This window comes from Coturnix japonica, chromosome 2, assembly GCF_054131305.1.
Source record: "Coturnix japonica strain WE chromosome 2, WE-NBRP24, whole genome shotgun sequence".
Lineage (NCBI taxonomy): Eukaryota > Metazoa > Chordata > Aves > Galliformes > Phasianidae > Coturnix > Coturnix japonica.
The window spans coordinates 7,468,933-7,488,038 of record NC_140664.1 but is presented as its reverse complement, the minus strand read 5'-3'; the positions used below and the strand labels follow the sequence as shown (position 1 = coordinate 7,488,038).

The window sequence follows — 19,106 nt, the reverse complement described above, 5'->3', positions numbered from 1 at the left end:
CCATTAGTTTTATATTTTTAGAAGGAGGGTATGTATGTGTTACCAGTCCAGTTGATAAAAACAGTTAAATCTTGTGTATTAAGTGCATGCAGACATGTTCAGAGCAGTCAGAACTTGTTGACAACAGTGACAAGCTGTACCAGCACTCCCAGAGACTAATGGCATTTTTTCAGACATGAGCTGTAGGGTAGATGAACTGGAAAAACCTCTTAAACTGTCGATCCCATCACTTAATGTATATATCTCTGTATAAATACATAAACAATATGATGGTGACTGTCCTCCTTGTCTTCCTCAAATAAACTCTTATTTAAAATATTTTTTAATAAGATTTGAAGTTGGTTCTGAAGTCTTTTGAAAGCCAATACTAATAGGTGGCAGAATAATAATGTGAGTTTCATAAGTTCTTTTGAAAAGAGTATGGGCCTTAAATAACAGTCCCCATCATTACTGAAATCACAAATACAAAAATATGCTCCTATTGAATAGGTAATAAGGAAGGGAATTGATAATATACAATATGAGTTTGATTAATAGAGGGAGAATGATCATGTTTTACATTTCAAACTCGGTTAGCAAACAAATTAAAACAACCTTTCTAGTCAGAAGAAAATGGCATTATAAATTACGTGAATTTAAATTTAATTAATCAAGGTAGTATTATTAGTAAAACTCCATCTCTGTGCAATTAGAGATTTAGAATAAGTTGCATTTGTGCTGGGGAAGTGCTTGTGGTTTGCATTTTCTGAATAAATAGGAAAATAAGAGGTTCCTGAGGGATGCAATGGTGGCTGATAATTAATGCCCATGAACAAGAAATGCAAATCAAGTCCTAAGCCAGTACACCAGTGCATTGCAGCCTCCTGTCAAATGCAATAAAGGCTAGACAGAAAAACAGACCCTGAAATTGCTCACATTTGAAATAGGTTTAATTTTGAAATATTTAGTTTGTCCATGAGTGCCTGAGAACAGCCTGATTTGAGGAAGGAAGACAACCTAAGTCAAAGGAAAGATATCTGAAGTTTTTCATTTGTCTTGTTTAGTTTCCTTGCCTTTCAAATTCACATTTGATATGAACATAACACCTTTCCCTAAAGTAAGCTCTCTCAGCATACCAGAGCTGCTGCAGAATCACAGAATCATATGGATTGGAAAGGACCTCTAGAGATCATTGAGTCCAACCACCCTGCTAATGTAGGTTCCACAGGAAAGCGTCCAGGTGGATTCTGAATATCTCCATTGAAGGAGACTCTGCAAACCCTGTGGGCAGCCTGTTCCAGTTCTCTGTCACTCTTCCTGTGCTTCAGTTTGTCCTCAGCGCTCCTTGTTCTGTCGTTGGGAACCACTGAGAAGAGCCTGGCCCCATTATCTTGACTGCCATCCTTCAAGTATTTGTAAGCACTGATAAAATCCAGAAAAACATGGGCAGACTGGGAACAAGGGAGTGCAGAGGCACATCAGAGGGAGGAGCTGATGGTTTTATCTGCTTCTAATTAATTATAATTTTTAAAATACATACTTTTTCTTACAACTACAGCTGCAAGCAAAATTAAACAACTGGGGAATATAGACAGTACTAGAAGAGTAACATACGTAGGAAATAGCGATCCAACCCAGTTCAAGATATTTGACCTGGTTAAGCAGCAACTTAAATAGGTGACCTCAGAAGAACTGTGGTGTTATGGAACTACTCCAGTGGGTGGTGACCTGAGGGGGTGTCTGAATCAAGCTCCTGCTCAAAGCAGTGAAATCAGAGTGAGTACATTGTCTGGCTGAGTCTTTTGAGTCTTGGAAACCTCCAAGCATAAAGATCACAGAAGCTCTCTGTGCAACCTGTTTCAGTGCTTAATACTTTTCATAGAACAAAACCAATCAACCAAATAAATAAAACAAAGCAAAAATCAATAGTGTGAATGGAATTTCAGTTGCTCCAATGTATGGCCTCTGTTGGCTCTTCCTCCACTGTGCAGCTCAATTAAGAGTCATGCTTCATCTACTTGATAACTTCTTAGGTACTGGAAGTGTGGTCTCTCAGTGACTTTACACCACACTTATTTTAGCATCTTTCCTGTACTCAGTCCCAGATGTGGACACAGTACACCAGACAGGATAATGATTTCCAGGCAAAAGGGAATAATCATGTCCCTCAGTCTACCTGCTACATCCTGTATGCTGCAAACTTTCCTTCCTGCCATCTCTGACCCTTGCTCAGCCTACTGCCCAGCAAGACTTCAATGTCCAGATGTTTATTTTAATTGCTGCACACATTCACTCTTACAGAAGCTATACTTGATCAGAAATGTATCCATCAGAAATGTATTTCACCACTCCAGGGAGCATGAGATAAGCTTAACAATCGCTACTGGAAACATAATACGCACTTCCAAAACTTTGGCAAGTGAATGAGAATAGAAGATAGACAACAAGATCTATTCCACAAATATATCTCATTACTGTTACCTCTCTGGCCCAGTAGAAGTTATTTTATCTGTAGAGAAATTCTTTGATTCTTTCTTCTGAGCAATGGTAACCTCAGCTTACAGTTTTTCAGAACCTGGGAGTCACCTAAGCACATTTTTTCTACTATCCAACACTTTACTGAACTTTATTAATCAGCACCTTATTACTCAGCATCTGGCAGTGAACTTAAGTTGCACCAGGTGAGGTTCAGGTTGGATGTTAGGAAAAATTTCTTTTCAAAAACAGTCGTGAGGTATTTGAATTGGCTGCCCGGGGAAGTAGTGGAGTCACCGCCCCTGGAGGTGTTCAAGAAACATGGAGATGTATCACAGAGGAACACGATTTAGTGGGAATGGTGGGGATGGGTTGATGGTTGGAGCTGATGATCATAGAGTTTATTTCCAATCCTAATGATTATATGATTCTACTATAGCGAGTGACAGGACCCAAGGGAATGGCACAGAGTTGCATCAGGGAAGGGTCAGGTTCTAAGAAGATTCATTAGAGAGAGGGTGGCTGGCACTGGAATGGCTTGTCTAGTAACAGCTTCTTCCTGAAAATTCCCCTTCCTGTAAATGCTGCTGATGTACTGAGTGCATCCAAAATAACAGCAATTTTCATGAAGGTCAACAGTCAAGCACACAAATGCAGACAGTTTCTGTGAGGCTAATGCTGTCAAGGAAGTTCTTCATTTAATTTGTAATAAGAGACCAGCCATGCTGGCTTAGAGCATGTGGGTAAATAGAGAACAAGAATTTTATATTGCACTTGTGTTTGGTAAGGACAGAGGGAACATCATATGGCCGTATGCAAGCAATGAGATGAGGAACTGCATTCATGATTTGAAAACAATAGAGAGTGAGAAGAACTGAGCCAATATGTTGGATTAAAGTCAATTTACTAAGGGCTTATTCATGTCACAAGACAAGGTTCCTATGACAGTTGTGGAAAATGCTCATGGTAACCAAAATACACTACGTGTCATAAAAAGATGAGTGAAAGCATTAGAAAAGAGATTCCCTCTAGCTCAACCAGAGGAAATGCTTCAGCTGCAATTCTGGCATTTTAGATCAACACTTTATTCGTGCTTTGCGTCAGAGGAGAGCAAGCAGACAGGTGTACCTGGCCCACGCTGCTCCCAGAGAATCACTGTGATTCACCACTTGGGAACAACCAGCACCTTGTGCCTCTCATATATATGCAGTAGGTAACTCTAAATGTTAAAAGCCCCATAAAATCCTCATATTTTCAACATCTTTGTACTCATCCCTGGGTTTATGTTTTATGGCTGTTCTTCCTGATCCTCTCCAGAAGATATCAGCTAGATGGATGCTGTGGATGTGTGTAATGTCAGAAACTATTTACATCTGACATGCAGAAGCCCTGATGCAAAGTGCAGGGAAGTCATTGACAGGCTTTTCCTTCCTTTCTGTATAGTTAGACTGGGTTTGTGAAATTAAAACTTAGAATGGGAGCCAGTACTGGTGGTTTTCTTAGGATGCTAAATATGTTTTTTTTTAACCTTTCTGTTTCTAGAGGTAGCTGAACCTGCTCTTTCAATCTCAAATAATGTTTTCATGCCAGAAATTGAGACACAGTCACTCTTGTACACAACCCAAGTAAAATATACAAGCCCTGGGCAGTGACATATTAGTCACAAACATTAACATCTCCATTGGTGTAATAATTAGCTACAGCAGCAGCAGATTTTCTCTAGAGTTGAAGAAAGCACTTTGTTCTGATTAGGAACCACATCAGTTTCTTTGGACAGAGTACAAGATACACACAGGGGAGAGAGAATAGTAAAGATAATAACTCTAATTTCTAATTTTGATGTTAACTCTTGTAAATATGCTCATGGTAGGAGAAAGACACAACACACTTTCAGGCCACCTGGAGACTCAGCAAATTTATGTCAGTATGGTGCTCTTTACAGCATTGCTATTCAGCTGCCTTTTTAGTGTTGAGTTCGCAGCCAAGTGAGCACAATCCTTTTACAATCACATGTTTAGAAGAAATAGGATAGAGAAAGCAATGGTAGAAAAGGAAGGAAGATAAAGAAAGAATACCCCTATTCCTAGATGTGTTCAAGCTTCAGCAGAAACCAAAGACCAGTCTTGGATGATTCCCTCAGATCCATCCATTCCTGCACTTTTAAACATGCTGTTTATTATGAGAATGTCTGAATGAGATGGACGAGGAAATGTATGAGAGAGGCAAACATAAGGAGATACGTCAATAAACATGTTCAATTTGCAAGTGAAATTATTCTTACATACAGGCACCAAGTGCCATCCCTGCAGATGTAATTGGAGATCTGAAAGTCAAATTGTGACCTTTCTGTATCCTTCCCTTTCACCAAGAATAATGATATCTTTGATCAGAATTTAGGTGATTTGGTGTGGCTTGGTTTTTTTCTTTTTCTTTCTTTTTTTTATTTTTTCTTTTTGTTTGTCTGTTTGTTTGTTTTGTAGTAGTGGTAATCCATGAGACAGAATATCATCACCTCCCTCAGCTATATATGCGTTCACTCTGTGAAAGTCAGACTCTGTGTGCAGCAGACAAGAAACGTGCCCTAATCACATAGAAAAGCCAGATCTAATGACTCACTACCTACTATTTTTACCTAGATCCCTGTTTTTTTCTTTCATTTTTACAGTCAATTTTTGTATGATTTGTGTTCAGCTCTATGACAAGATAGTTCAGAAAGGCAACATAGGTCAAATTAGAGTTTCAGCTGAATTTTTGCCCTGGTGACTAATTCAAGAATATGTCATCTAGCAAAGTGAGAAGATGGACAGCTGTCTGATTAACTTTGCTCTGTTATGTGAATTCACTGCTGAATGTTCTGACATACCCTTGGTATAGAAACACCTACCTATCTATTACCTAAACAGAAGCTTTACAAGAGACAAAAATTGCTCTAGATGACCTAATACATATTCTTCAAATGCAGGCTCTATGAACATAAGGTAAAACGACTAGTCAGGGAGAAAAAAAAAAAAAAAAAAAACAGTAAAAAATCCCACTGAAATGAAAGGAGGGCAAAATGGGTCAAAAGAAATAACAGAAGTATCACAGTGCTGCCTATAATGTGTTCTAATAATAAATTAATCAACTGCATGATAAAAATCTACAGGGAAAGCTGTTAACACAAATGAGGCAAATCTGACTTTGAACTTCTTTCACAAAGCAGTTTCCTAGGTTAGTATGTAGGTCAGCTGATATACTAAAGCTCACAAGATTCACGAGAACAGCAAAATGAATCATATGGCAACTCTAGACTCTTTAGTCAATAATCCATGAATGTAGAGAAGCTATGTTTGATTTATGGCTACAGGCATTTGGGGACATTATCCTTCTGTCATTGGAAGCATAGTACGTAACTCACAAGAAATAAAAGGAAAACACAGACCTTTCTCTGACACAATGTCTGCAAAGAGAGTGGAAGGCTGTAGAACTTCTTGCAGTGCTTAACTGCACTACCAAAAAAGTTGTGACCAAATCTTATCCATAGACCACGAAATCCAAAAGTCTGAATTCTGAGAGCTGTCAAACATCTGGCTTCTCAGTTTGATTTGATGATTATTTAACACCCAGGAAAACCTGTACACTATTTTTCAAAAGCATTAAACCAGAAGATTTGGTTGGGAGGTAAGTAAGGATAAACAGGTTGGTTGTAAAGCTAGAAGGATTAAATAAAATGTATAAAGTAATTTTACTTAATTAAAATAATAATAAAAAAAAAAAAGTAAGAAAACAAACATAAAATAAAGCTAAGTAAAAATCTGAAGTTGAATATTAGTAAATAATGACATCCGTTATTGATTTCCACACTTCAGCCAACTATAGGATGTGTTTTTCAAATCTGAGAGGGTAATTAAGCCACATACTTGATAATTTAGGTAGCTGTCTTAGTTTCAGCTGTGACAGAATTGTTGTTTTTTTTTGAGAGTATTGGGTATGATCCTATGTTTTGGTTCTAGGAGAATAACAATGTAGTTAACACAGTGATGTTTATAGTTGCTGCTAAGAAGTGTTGTACAGAGCCAAGACTGTTCCAGCTTCTCAGCTCGTAGTAATGTAAGGCTGGGAGGAGACAGAATTGGGACAGCTGACTTAAACTGGCCAAATGTATATTCCATACCATATGACATCATGAAGAAGGAGAGTTTTGAAGGGGATGGGAGTTCATCCTATTCTCTTCTGCTCACTGGGGGGTTAGGAGCTAGCTAGGCATTGGTTGGTGGCTGGCAAGCAATTGCTTGTGCATCACTTGTTAAATACATCCATATATATATATATGTATATAGTCATAACTATTATCCTTTTCCTTTTTCTATCTTAGTAAATAGTCTTACGTTAACCCAAGAGTTCTACTTTCTTTTATTTGATTCCCTCCCCCAACTCACTGGGAATGTGGGCAGTGAGCAAACGATTGTGTGGTCCTTAGCTACCTGCCAGGTTAAACCACAAGAGCAGCTAAACTGGCCTACTTACCCATTGCAGTTAATTGCCAGCTTCAAGGGAATCTAGTTCTAGACTCAGTCCAAATTTATGTATCTACAGATACAGTCATGAAAAACTCCTGAAAAACTGATTTTTGGGTGAGTCTGCAGTCAAATTGCTTACATCCCAATTCATTCCACGTGGAGAAGCATAAAAAGCTGAACTTGAAAGGTTTTTGAGGGGTCATCTAGTACACATTCATGTACAAAATTCACTCTTATCTAGACCTCTTCCAATTATGGCAATCACCACAAAAATATATTATTTGTATGTGTCAGCTTCTTGGCAAAATGTAAGCAAGTGAAAAAAGAGTAATCTTTCCTCTGAGTTAGTTTGCAACTGAATCCCTTAATATTCTGCTCACGTTAGGCTATTTTATTTTTCTAATGTAATCTTCCTAAGGTCCTCACCTTCAGCTGAGTTTAAAATATGAAATCAACATATCTACTGAATCTAAAACTTCTTACTGAAATGTCTTCATATATATATATATATATATACATATTTCTTCATATATATATATGTATATATATATAAAATATGTATATATATGTATATATATATATAAAATATGTATATATATGTATATATATATATAAAATATGTATATATATATACACATTTCTTCATATATATATATATATATATGTTCATTTCTCCTCATTTCATAACAGGGTGATGACGTGATGTACTTCTAGACAGACAGCAAAGTTTCTAAAAAATAGCAAACCTGATGAAGACCTAATAGAATCAGTATGTGGCATTATTGATGCTGCTGACCATGAGAGATGAGGCAGAATAGAAAACAGTGCATGTAGACTTTGCACATTAATCCTTTTATTTCTATATCTGGACTTTCCCACTGGAAGGAAAGACAGAGATTTCTGAAATAATTCTCAGTATGAACTTACAGTCAAGACAAAAAAGTATCCAGGCACCAAAGAAATGAGGTTTGCAAGTAAACTGTATTTTTAACCTGAAACAAGCATCTATACAGACAAAACAAGGGAATTTTTGAGGATATCTTCTTCAAAAACAAAACAAAACATAACAATAGTGGAAAAAAGAAAAATTAAAATTAAAAAAAAAAAAGAAAAAAAAACCTTTTGAAATGATTATACTTGTTTTCAATGCAAATTATCATATTCTCCCTTGTCTTCATTGCTATTTCAATCAACATCAATGACTATGCTTCCTTTCAAACAAAATGGCCATTGGTAAGACATCACATTCCCTGCAGTACAAATGCCCTATTTTTTCACTAGAAAATCTGCTTGTTTTCCACTTGTCCTAGGGCAGCCAAAAATCAACTTGCTAATAGCCTTAGCTCCTACTGTGTCTGCCCTACTTTGTAATACCTTGGTATGCAATTATCTACTACAATTTCAAAGGAGCAACATTATTAGCCATCCTGCATGTCTAAACACTATGCTAGTATCATCTCCTAAGACTGACTGAGATTCCCTTAAGGGTATTAAATTAATCTATACATTACAGCCAATTCTTGGAATTGTAACTGAAATCATTACTGTGTTGAAGGTTGTCCTTTGGTCAAACCTCCCGATCCTATGTGATATTTTTTTCTGCATTTCCAAACCCCTGCATAAAAGCAAACTTCACATGTGGTTTTAGATAACCTGTAGTTTTAAAATCAAGAGGTAACGAATATTAAAGAAATCTTTTTGGAAAAGACTGTGCAAAAAGGAAGAGCCATAGTGTGGTTCTACACTGGCAGTATGAGATGTTTCCACATAAGATATGCCATATTATTTTTCATAGCATTACTAACTTCTTTGAAAGTTTGGTGGTCACCCTATATTCAAAAGTTAATTGAAATGAACAGCTTCTAGTGTCAACTGTGACGTGATGTCTGCCTGCTTAACAGAATGAGGTGCGTGACTATCTAGGAAGTCTGCAAATAGACTCACTTGACATCTCTTTGCAGAAACAGGCTTCACACTCCTCGCTCCTTGCCCAGCACATATGCAGCACTCTCTTCAGGCTTCCTAATATTGCTGCCTGCTCTGGAAGTCTTGTCTGTCTACCACTCTGCTCTGAATTTAAACCATGACAAAGCATAGCAAGTTCAGTATTGCCAAAGTCAAAAGAATTAGTATACAACTGAGACCGCATTTCTAAGAGATGTGGTGCCACGTGATAAATTCAAGAAAGACTGTACAATGGCATCCTGTTGCTTTATATAAAGCAGTATGAGGCTTTGTTTCAGCTTTCGTCAGGTTTAGTTCTCAAATCCATACTTCTTTTCTTACTTCTTTCCTTCTTCTTACTTACTTACTCCTTTCCTTCTTCTCAAATTCATACTACTTTTCTAACCTGTAGGTTGAAGGGTAGATGTGACACTGAGAGACAGGGTTTTGTGGGTGTGGTAGTAATGGGTTGATTGTTGGACTTGAAAATCTTAGTGTTCTCTTCCAGCCTCAATGATTCTGTGAATCTATGATTCAATAAAAATTTGCCTCATACGGTATGTACACAGTATTGCTACCCACCTATTTTTTTTTAAGTCTGGCTGAGAGCTGGCAGAGATTCTGTTTCTAGAAACAACATGGATGAAATAAGCCCTGCTTAGCATGATGTTGGGAGGCACTGGATATGGTTTCTTGACTCCTTAGCCCAAGATCCGATTAGAGCTACCAACAGACTTCACACCCACTGAGAACAGTCAGAGAACACAACCGTGCACTGCAGCTCCTGCTTCCTTCCACAGCCTGACAATAGAGACAAGAGCTCAGTTAGCCTGGCACGACAGCCATTGGGAAGTTTGGCATGCTGCTCTGATGAACAGACTGTGTAGGAGCATCTGCCTCTGAAAGCAGAAGAGGAACAAGAGTGAGAGAGATGCAGAAGTGCTCTTGGGCAGCCCAAAGAATCCTACCGATGCAAGCAGATGCATTAACAAAGGGTCATTCTGCTCCATCCCCTGTAATCCAATCTGCTAATATCCCTTTTTAATTAGCTACAATCAAGTTAACATAATGAGTGCCTTTGCTGTTTACCAGCTTCATCTGTCCTCCTCCATTCTTGTATTTAAATCTGTGCAGCCATGGCTGGTTTATCATGATAAATGCTAAGTAGCTTGATTAAGGGTTGTCCCAACCTTCCCATTAAGTTCAGGGGCACCAAGATGCACCCACAATCTGTTAGGCACCAAAGGAGAATTTCCTTCTGCTCCCATTCATTGCCAAAATTTTGCCCTCTAGAAAACAACCTCTACTTCTCTGGAGGAATATTCATGATGGAGGGTGAGCTGTGCTCAGCCCTATACCTGTGCACAAGTAGAAATATGAAATATGGAGGACGTTGAAGGAGCATGCAGGCAGGAGGAGGAGTTGAACTTGGAATGTAGCATGTCACCTATGTTTATTTTTACAAGAAAGGCATTAAAATACACAAAATATTTCAAAGACTTAAGGGGCATTCAGAGCAACACTCAAAGTCCATTTTTAAAGAATTTGCTGTGAATCTTCTCATTAATGCTACAAAATAATTCTTTCATTTCACAGCTCCTGATTCTTTGTCAGATTATTGCACAGACTGCTTTTTTATTGTTCGGCGGCTGCTAATTGGTATATATTGTGGGAAGAGAAATATCAGTGCAAGGCTGGCTTAGAAATGCAAAATAACTGGGTTATTATCCTATTTTACAGTGAGACTTCTTTTAATAGCCACTCATTTCTGCTGTTCAAGCAGCCCCTGTGAAAAGGGATTTTGTCCTTCAGCCAGAATAAAAGACATCTTGATGCTAAAAATAAAAGAAACGGGAATCACTCGCTGGAGCTGGAATCCTCCCCTGCAAGAAGGCTGTGACAGCACTGAGGCTGGCAGAGTGTCGTGATTAAACAAAGGCAGCAACAGCCCTGAGACATCTCCCTGCAGAGCAGGAGGAAAATATTCATAAGGGTCTCAATTAGAAACCATCAAGTGATGCTGTCTCTAATGCCTGGCTCACATATAATAAGGCAAACCTTCCCATCAGCTTGACCATACTTAGCCAAAGATGATCTAATTACCCCAATAAGTCAGGATGGCCAAAATCAGGTTCTGTGGATTAAAACGGAAGTTAATTAAAGAAAAACAAAACAAAACAAAAAAACCTGCTAGTCTCTTTCCTTTATTCACTTCTATACACTTTCCTTGTTTTATTTTTTCCCGAGATTGCACGTATCTGCTGCTGAGATCAATCAGAAGGACCCATGGCTTCAGCTGAGTAGTACTGGTGTTCAGTCTCTCCTGATCCAGCACATGCAAAATTGAATGCCTACATTACAAAAAATGTTTACCTAAAGACAGTCTACATCTGCAGTCAGACAAAGATGATGACTGAAATGGGAGATTTCTCCATGTAAAACATTAGCTTCCCAAAATCCAACTAAGCACGCTGCTTTATGTCATACACCAGCCCACCAGCCACCATTAAAATGCACAGCTCCTTAGATACAGGATGATAGCAAAACGTAATGTCAGGCAGTCCTCTCTCTTCAGCCTTCAGTTCCTTTACACACACTCCCTAGGAGCCAACCTGCAAAGAGACAAAGTCTGAATCTGCCCACTCTCTCTTCTCATCTTGCACACAGCCTTCCAATTCCTCAGCTTTTATGCTAACAAGCCAGCCCAGTGCATTTAAGTGCACATCGGTTTGTATTAGGTCACGTCTGAGAGACTCTATAAGCACAAGATAATGACACCAAATCCACTGGCGTTCTCAGGGGGCAGGGGGAAAGGCCATGGGTCAGCTACCCCAGGGCCAGGTATTTTATGTGCTGGCTGGCACTGTGACATAAATAGTAGACACATCACTCAGAAGACTGCCTCCAGCATGTCAATGACAGGAGACTTTAAAAGGCCTAGATACCTCCAGCCAGGCTGCTCTAAAGACAAAATGATGACACATGCAATGAACTCAGCTGCCAGGTCTATCTGCAGCATCTATCGGAGCAAAGATATTGGTCAGCCAGCTCTCACTCCCATTATGAGACTAGGGATAGGCAAAGCATCACCAGTTTCAGAGAGACCTTCTATAGAGACACATCACTTTTAATATCTTTGACCTTCTTTATCATAGAATGGCTTGAGTTGGAAGGAACCTCAAAGCCCATCCAGTTCCAGCCTCACTAACAGGCAGCTGCCAGCCATTGAATGAGGTACTCAATCAGGCTGCCCAGGGCTCCATTCAGCCAGGCCTTGAACAACTCCAGGGATGGAACATCCACAGCCTTTCTTGGCAGTACCCTCCCTCCCTATGAAAAAATTCCCCATGATACTGAATCTAAATCTCCCCTCTTTTAGTTAAAAACCATTCCCCTTCTTCTGTCACTACTGTGTGATTAAGAAGAGATCTCAGCTGCTACTGTAGAGTTCGTGAAAGACTTTCACTGCCATAACTGCATAGTAATTACAATACATCCCTTCCTGTCTTTCAGGATTAATTTTAGAACATGGAGAATTCATAACTCAACATTAATCCAGTGACACCTACAAGTATCTCACTGTTCGTCCTGAACAGTGCAGTGCCATGATGCTCTGGAATGTTTTTCACCTTTAACAGTAACAGCAACCTACAGATTATGGGCCTGATTCTTTCCATCACCACTTGATTCTAAAATCAGGTTTGACATAAGCACTGCTTTCTGTTTGTGGTGTTTTTCTTCTCAGCTACTACAGAGATAACAGCTCAGATAAAACACTGCCAAAGTAACTCTAAAAGCATGGAAAGGTCTGAATGGAAATACATTAGGGCTGTTGAAAATCACACTGAAGGTGGAAAGGAGCACAGAGAAAGGGACAATCCGGATCCACAAGAAAAAAATGTCTCCATTTTAGTGAGGTCCACATTTTTGGGTTCTTCTCTAAAGAACACTGAAGTTCCCTAATTCCTTTCTTGGCAATTCATCCATAAACTGGCATGCTGCTAGAACACTGCAGGGACACAAATTTCCATGATGCAAGTTGCTTATTTTTCCTTAGTCCTTCTCTTTGTTTGTTTAACTTTGTCAATATGCTTCCCATGGCAATCTCAGCTTTGATGACAGAATTATTAACAGTGGTGAGGGCTGATGGGGAATCTCAAACAGAGTAAACACAAACACATACTGGTGCAATGCAGTGTTTGTTATTGTGTGTGTCATGGCAAAGCGTCATGGCAAAGCTTGTTGAAAAGAAAAAGAAATGTTGCACTTCTTATAAAGTTAGTCTCATGGGAAGCAAACCATTCTATCAAGAAGCATTAGGGGATATTCTAAATGAGCTTTTAAGCTCTAATGAACTGATTTTTATTACCACTCATGGGCAGAAAGGTATGTGATACAACTGCAAATTTTAGGGTCAAAGCAATCAAAAGTCAAAAAATTACCACAAATGGAATGGCCATTTTGTCACCTGTTCCTTCATGTTCTATATCTTTTCTTCATGGGTACTACGACAGTCTTCAACTACATAATCACATGCTACTTTTCCCACTGGGTCCTATCTCATTCATTCCACATAAGATACGATGTGCACCAACCAGGCAGCTATTTAATACTCCAGATTAATGTCACTTTTTAATGGTAACTCTGTATAATTTTTGTCATTACTCATTCAATCCCTGCGTAGTTTCAATTCATCATTCACTTTTTTCAGAGCACATCATTATTATCCTTATCTGCTTCAAAAGGGACTTTAGGAAGATAAGTTTCAAGAGTATTATTGTCCCTATATTAAATAGGAGGTGCTGGGGCTGAGAGATATGCTGTTAGACACACTATTAGATTTGAGAGCCTTGTTTATTGTGCCAGTGCACTGACCTATCTGAATATTTGACATTTATGTAGCATTTTTATTCACAATTTGTTTCATGGACACTCGCGGACAAAATATTTGTCAAAAAGAAAATGTGCTCATGTGAGGAATCAGATCTCTCAAACAGGGAATTACTTGTCCTTTGGTGATGGACAACTCCACTGTGCATTGTGCCTTGCAAGAACATCTTTGGCTTGGATTGGTAACATTTTTTATGTTCAGTCCCTTTATTCTGCCTGGCTGGTTGTCCAATGACCACCCCAGCACACACATAATTCATCTCTACTGCTGTATCATAACTGCCTATAAAACATTTATCATATAACACAACTACACTAAATACACTGTTCCATATCAAGAATTCTGCTCCAGATAGAATAATTTCCATTGATGATTTGCTAACGTCTTATCTAAGCACAATTTTATCACTGCTGGGAATCTCCTGCCTGGTCCCCAGAATGTTAAGCAACACATCTAAGCATACAAGTAAAATCTAGTCAGAGCAGAAGCTACCAGGGTTTCATTAACAATCAGTTTGAAGTACGCTCCTTGTATAAAAATCATCTATTACCTTAATTTCACAAATGACTAGCCAAAAGTTCCTGAACTGTTTGGAAAATAAATGACTTATGTACAGTAGGTGTGAACACACAGGCTACACCACAATTACAGTTAAAGAACAACTCAATTCTCACACATTTATCTCATCAGTAACTTCAGCTCCATAAATCTTGCCACCAGTTCCCACTGACTACACCTAGAGCTACCACTCTTCAACCTTTCTTCAGGTGAACCCTAAGTCTCCTGCACTGCACATACCAAGAAAGAAGACCACTTTGGGCAAAGTGTGATTTATCAGTCTTAAATCAAGGTATGTGTTAAGGCTGAATCAAAATCTACTACATGCATGAGCAGATCTTGGGTTAACCATGTGATCTTGTTCCCTGCCTTATTCATTGTACAACTAGAAGCTTTCAGATCTTCACAGTCTTAATATCCATCCTCTTTCCCCTTCCACACAATCTTGGTGCTAAATAAAAGACTCTGGGAATGTTAGCCACCATCTTTCTGTTCCTGAGTGTTTGCAAACAAATCCTAAGGATAAAAAACCCAAGGGACAAGTGTCTCCAGACCTGTGAGTTGGTGCTTTTTCAGTAGTTTGGGGATAGACTGAATGTAGAGACTTACAACATAGCAGAAGAAACAGAGGGTAGAGTAAGATTAGCATCTTACAGAAATGTACTATTCATGCTCACAGACTCCAGGAAGACCACAGAAAATAAGGTCTTAGATATTTGACAGGTTTAGACAATTTTTCACAAAGATGAAACACCCAAACAAGAGGTTAAAACCACAGATGCCACGAGTTTTAAGGTAGAAGATCCCTTTTCTCTGATCTACTTCTTTAGAAAGTTCTCAGGGTGCAGTATATAAAAGCACCACCTCTTAATCCTCAGATTTGCAGCTGACAAGGGCAAAACTCCACATAAGCTCACTCAGGAGAAAAGAAAATTTAGTACTTGAAAGCCTTCTCACCTTTGCCTATAGATAACTGTATGGAGTGAAAGCTGGGATTGTTACAAAGGATTTGTCTGAGCATGGAGAAATTTTAGCTCAAGTCCCTGCTCATCCACAGCCTTCCCTTTAAGACTTTGAGAAATCCCATAGGCACAGGGCTTCAAAGTTACTTAAGAATTTGCTTACAGTTTAAATGCCAACTTTCATCTGGATCCTGTTTCATTGAGATATCTTTGAAGATCGAGGCATTACCCACACTGGTTCAGTTCCTTATCTGTAAGATAAAGGCAGTATTCCCTGGTCTTATGTCAGGATAAGGAAAATAAACGAATGATGATTAGTAATACACTTGTTAAATCAATGGTCAGACAGGTGACTGAAGAATTTCTGCATGTTATTTATCATTTCTACAAGCATTTTAATTTACCTGTATGTACACTGCCTTGGATGGCTGGGTATATTAAAACAAAATTAAAGCAAATGCAACACGACAAAGTTAAATGAACAACTATTAATTCTTTGTGAAGTTCATGGAATGCTGCTTGCTGCTGCCCACACAGTCTGCTTTTCTCATGCTTATAGCAAGGATGAGAGGGAACACTTTACTGCACCTGTGCTGTAGTAAAAGATGATAGCACTGGGTGCTGTATGGGAACACAGAGTTCAGAGAACATGTAAGAGGTAAATATAGTTCATGATGGCCTGTTCCAACAGTGGAACAGAGGTTACTTGGCTGAGAATACATTAGGAAATTTAGGGTTTGCATTAGCCAAGTACACATACAGCCTCTGTGCTCATTTCTCCATTATTCAGTTTGCCATGAACCTTTGGATGAAAAGGTGTTTTGCTTTGAAGAAGCTGACAAAGAAAGAAAAGAACATTTGGGCACCAAATTACAAAAGACCGTGGCTGAGAAGTGTACCTATACAGAGGTTGCCTCTGAGAGGGAAAGACGCTCTGATGGAAACCTGAAACCAGACCTGATGTTTGCAGACTGCATGAGCAAGAGTGAAGGGTGAGCTACAATTAGCCCTCTTAGCCAAAAGCAAGCCCCACACCATGTAAAATTTAAATAAAGGTGTCTGAATGCGGCACTTGCTATATGATCTCATCGTTTTCCATGTCAAATTCTTTCTCCTGCAGGTTAAGGCTTTCCTTGTTGGAATATCCTATGATAATTCTGTGATTATTATTTTGTAATAATGGCTGTTCTGAATTGTGGGAATGCCTTGTTCCTGCAGCATGTGGTCCTGCTGTCTAGCATGGAGTCAGGTATTATTTTAATTAATAGTAGTGATTGTTGTGACTACCAAAAGTAGTGAAGGCCAGCTAAGGGTATCATTTAGCATTAAAATAAATTAGATGTCAAGAAATGGGACCACTAGTACATAATACTTTACAGGCAGATGCTGCTATTCAGACAGCTCCCCTGACCTGAAGAGATTAATTTAATGTATATATGGCACTCCCCTTTTAAAGCATCATTCATACTAGCACCGTGTTCTTCTCTATTCTTTTGACTTTGTGCCAAACTGAAGAGAGGACAGCCAAGTCACCTAGTTTTAAGAAAAATAGACCTTCAGACACACTGTCATCAGATTTCTGCAGTAAAACATTTTGTAGCAAGGCTGGTAAACCTGAAACCCACAGGCCAATTTGTGTTTTAATTCATGCAGCAAATGGGCTTGTGGCAAACTCAGTATTAACTCATTTATCATCTCTTTTTTTTTTTTTTTTTCTTTTTCTTGCTCCACTCACCAGCAACGGCTTTATTTGCAGCCTAAACACTGAACTCTAGATAGCTTGAGAGGCAGAATTTAAAATGAAAAATGAACGCACCTTAAAAACATAGCACCTTGTGTGGTGATCTTGTCAAGCTTTACAAACTAAGCAGAATTGGGTTAGGTCTCTTTTCAAGGGAGAGCTATCAGGAGGTGAGACAAGCAGTTCTGGGGATTCAGAAGGTGACATTCAGCATTACTTTCATCTGGATAGCAGAGAAATTCCTTGGAGTAGCACTGAGCAGATTATGAAGATAATCCATAAAGCACGTTAATGCTGTTAACATTGGTTCTCAAAGCATTCTTTAACGTGTTTTGCACTGCAACTTGCTATGGTTGCTGTCTTTTCACTACTCCATTCACACTGCATCCTCCTTTTGCAGGATTTGCAAGTCAGACATTCTGGCCACTGATGAAGCAATACTCATGTCTACAGTGTCCAGTGCTGTTGATCTCAAGCATCATGCATTTGCATGCCTGTTTTCTACTAAAGTGACCAATGAAACTGCTGCAAAGCTTGATCTGCTTAAAAACAAAATGGAATACAAGCATGGAATAGTATAAAATAAAAGTTTGGACAATTGCAAATGTATACAAGACTGAAAAGAACTGAGGGCTTTTTTAACATCCACCCTGGTGGTAAAGTTTTCTTTAATCATATTTGAATTTTTTAATGGAGAAAACATCATCTTTGAGATAATTAGTACATTCTCACTTCTTAGCCAGGCTTCATGTGAAACCATATTATGTGATCTGCCAGACATCCCTGTGATGTGAAGACATCTGAAATTCCCATCTTTCATTTGAAAATACATACCTTCCCAGAGTCTGTTTTCCATGTCCATAAACGTCAGAAGGCATTTAAATCAGCTACTTTAGTTTCTAACAACCCAGTGGCCTTGGCATGCACACTTTTCATGGAATAGCCCAACAAGAAAAAGCTATTGCTTCATAAAATTAGAGAGGATGGATGGTCTCAGTAATAGATATGAATCCAATTCTTACCAGCTTCCTCAACAAATCAAGTTATGTCACCAATGCAACTTTTCAACATTTACCACTAATAGGAACAGTAAAGTCCTTTGAGAGTTGATCTAGCATTATAGCTGACAAGAAAAACATGAGGCAACTGATAATGATAAAAAATGCACATCAGTAAAATGCTCTTTCAGACATTTTGAACATAATCCTTAGAATTACACAAAGCTCAACAAAGATAAAATACTGAAAGTCAACATTTGAATTACTGCCTTTCCTAACTTGGCAAATATAATGGGGCAACAAAGTAAATTCCTCAGTGTACCTGATCCCAGTGGAGACATCTACGAATGAAGCAAACACATTGGTTAACACTGAAGAATCTGTGCAAGAAATAATAAAATAAAATAAAATAAAATAAAATAAAATAAAATAAAATAAAATAAAATAAAATAAAATAAAATAAAATAAAATAAAATAAGGAAAAAAAATAGTATTATTTTGTGGATGCAGTAGTTAAGTAGGTCAGACAGAAACGAAGGCGTCTGGGTACAAAAGGAAGGTAGGAGGATGAGGTTGGGGAACAAAACCTCACTCTTTTGCCAGCAGTGAGACAAGTCCAGCTGTATGCTTGAGCTCTTTCCCCTGTGTCAGCAAACCCATTCTTTGTATTTCACAGCTGCTGCTGAAGCAGTGCATGGTATGGAGAATCCGAGATGGTGCTGCCAAAGTATCATATATTTTATCTAAACAAAAAGCACCAGCCTATACAAGAGATGCTGACAACATCAAGGGAGGTACTGAAGGGTATCTGATGGCATAACAAGCCCTGAGAGACAGTGAGAGAAGAGTTGTCACTTTGTAAGCTTTTAAATACAACTTTGGCAGTGTCTAAGGAGGAATATATGACATTTTTAAAGTCTTTATGCTCCTGATCATTGTGGGGGAAGTGTGGGGTGGAAAACGGCTTCAGTATTTTGACCTAACAAACACAGCTTGCAGTTAGCTCTATTTCTCACTTGTTTTGTGTTCATAACTTTACCTAGCAGACAACTAACATTT

The 19,106-nt window shown here is 38.5% G+C and overlaps 1 protein-coding gene across 3 annotated transcripts in view; it reads right to left on the bottom strand.

Annotated features, from left to right (window-relative positions):
* Positions 1–19,106, bottom strand: part of KCNQ3 (potassium voltage-gated channel subfamily Q member 3) — a 183,475-nt gene that overhangs the window by 98,841 nt on the left and 65,528 nt on the right. The gene's annotated exons all lie outside the window — the stretch shown is intronic.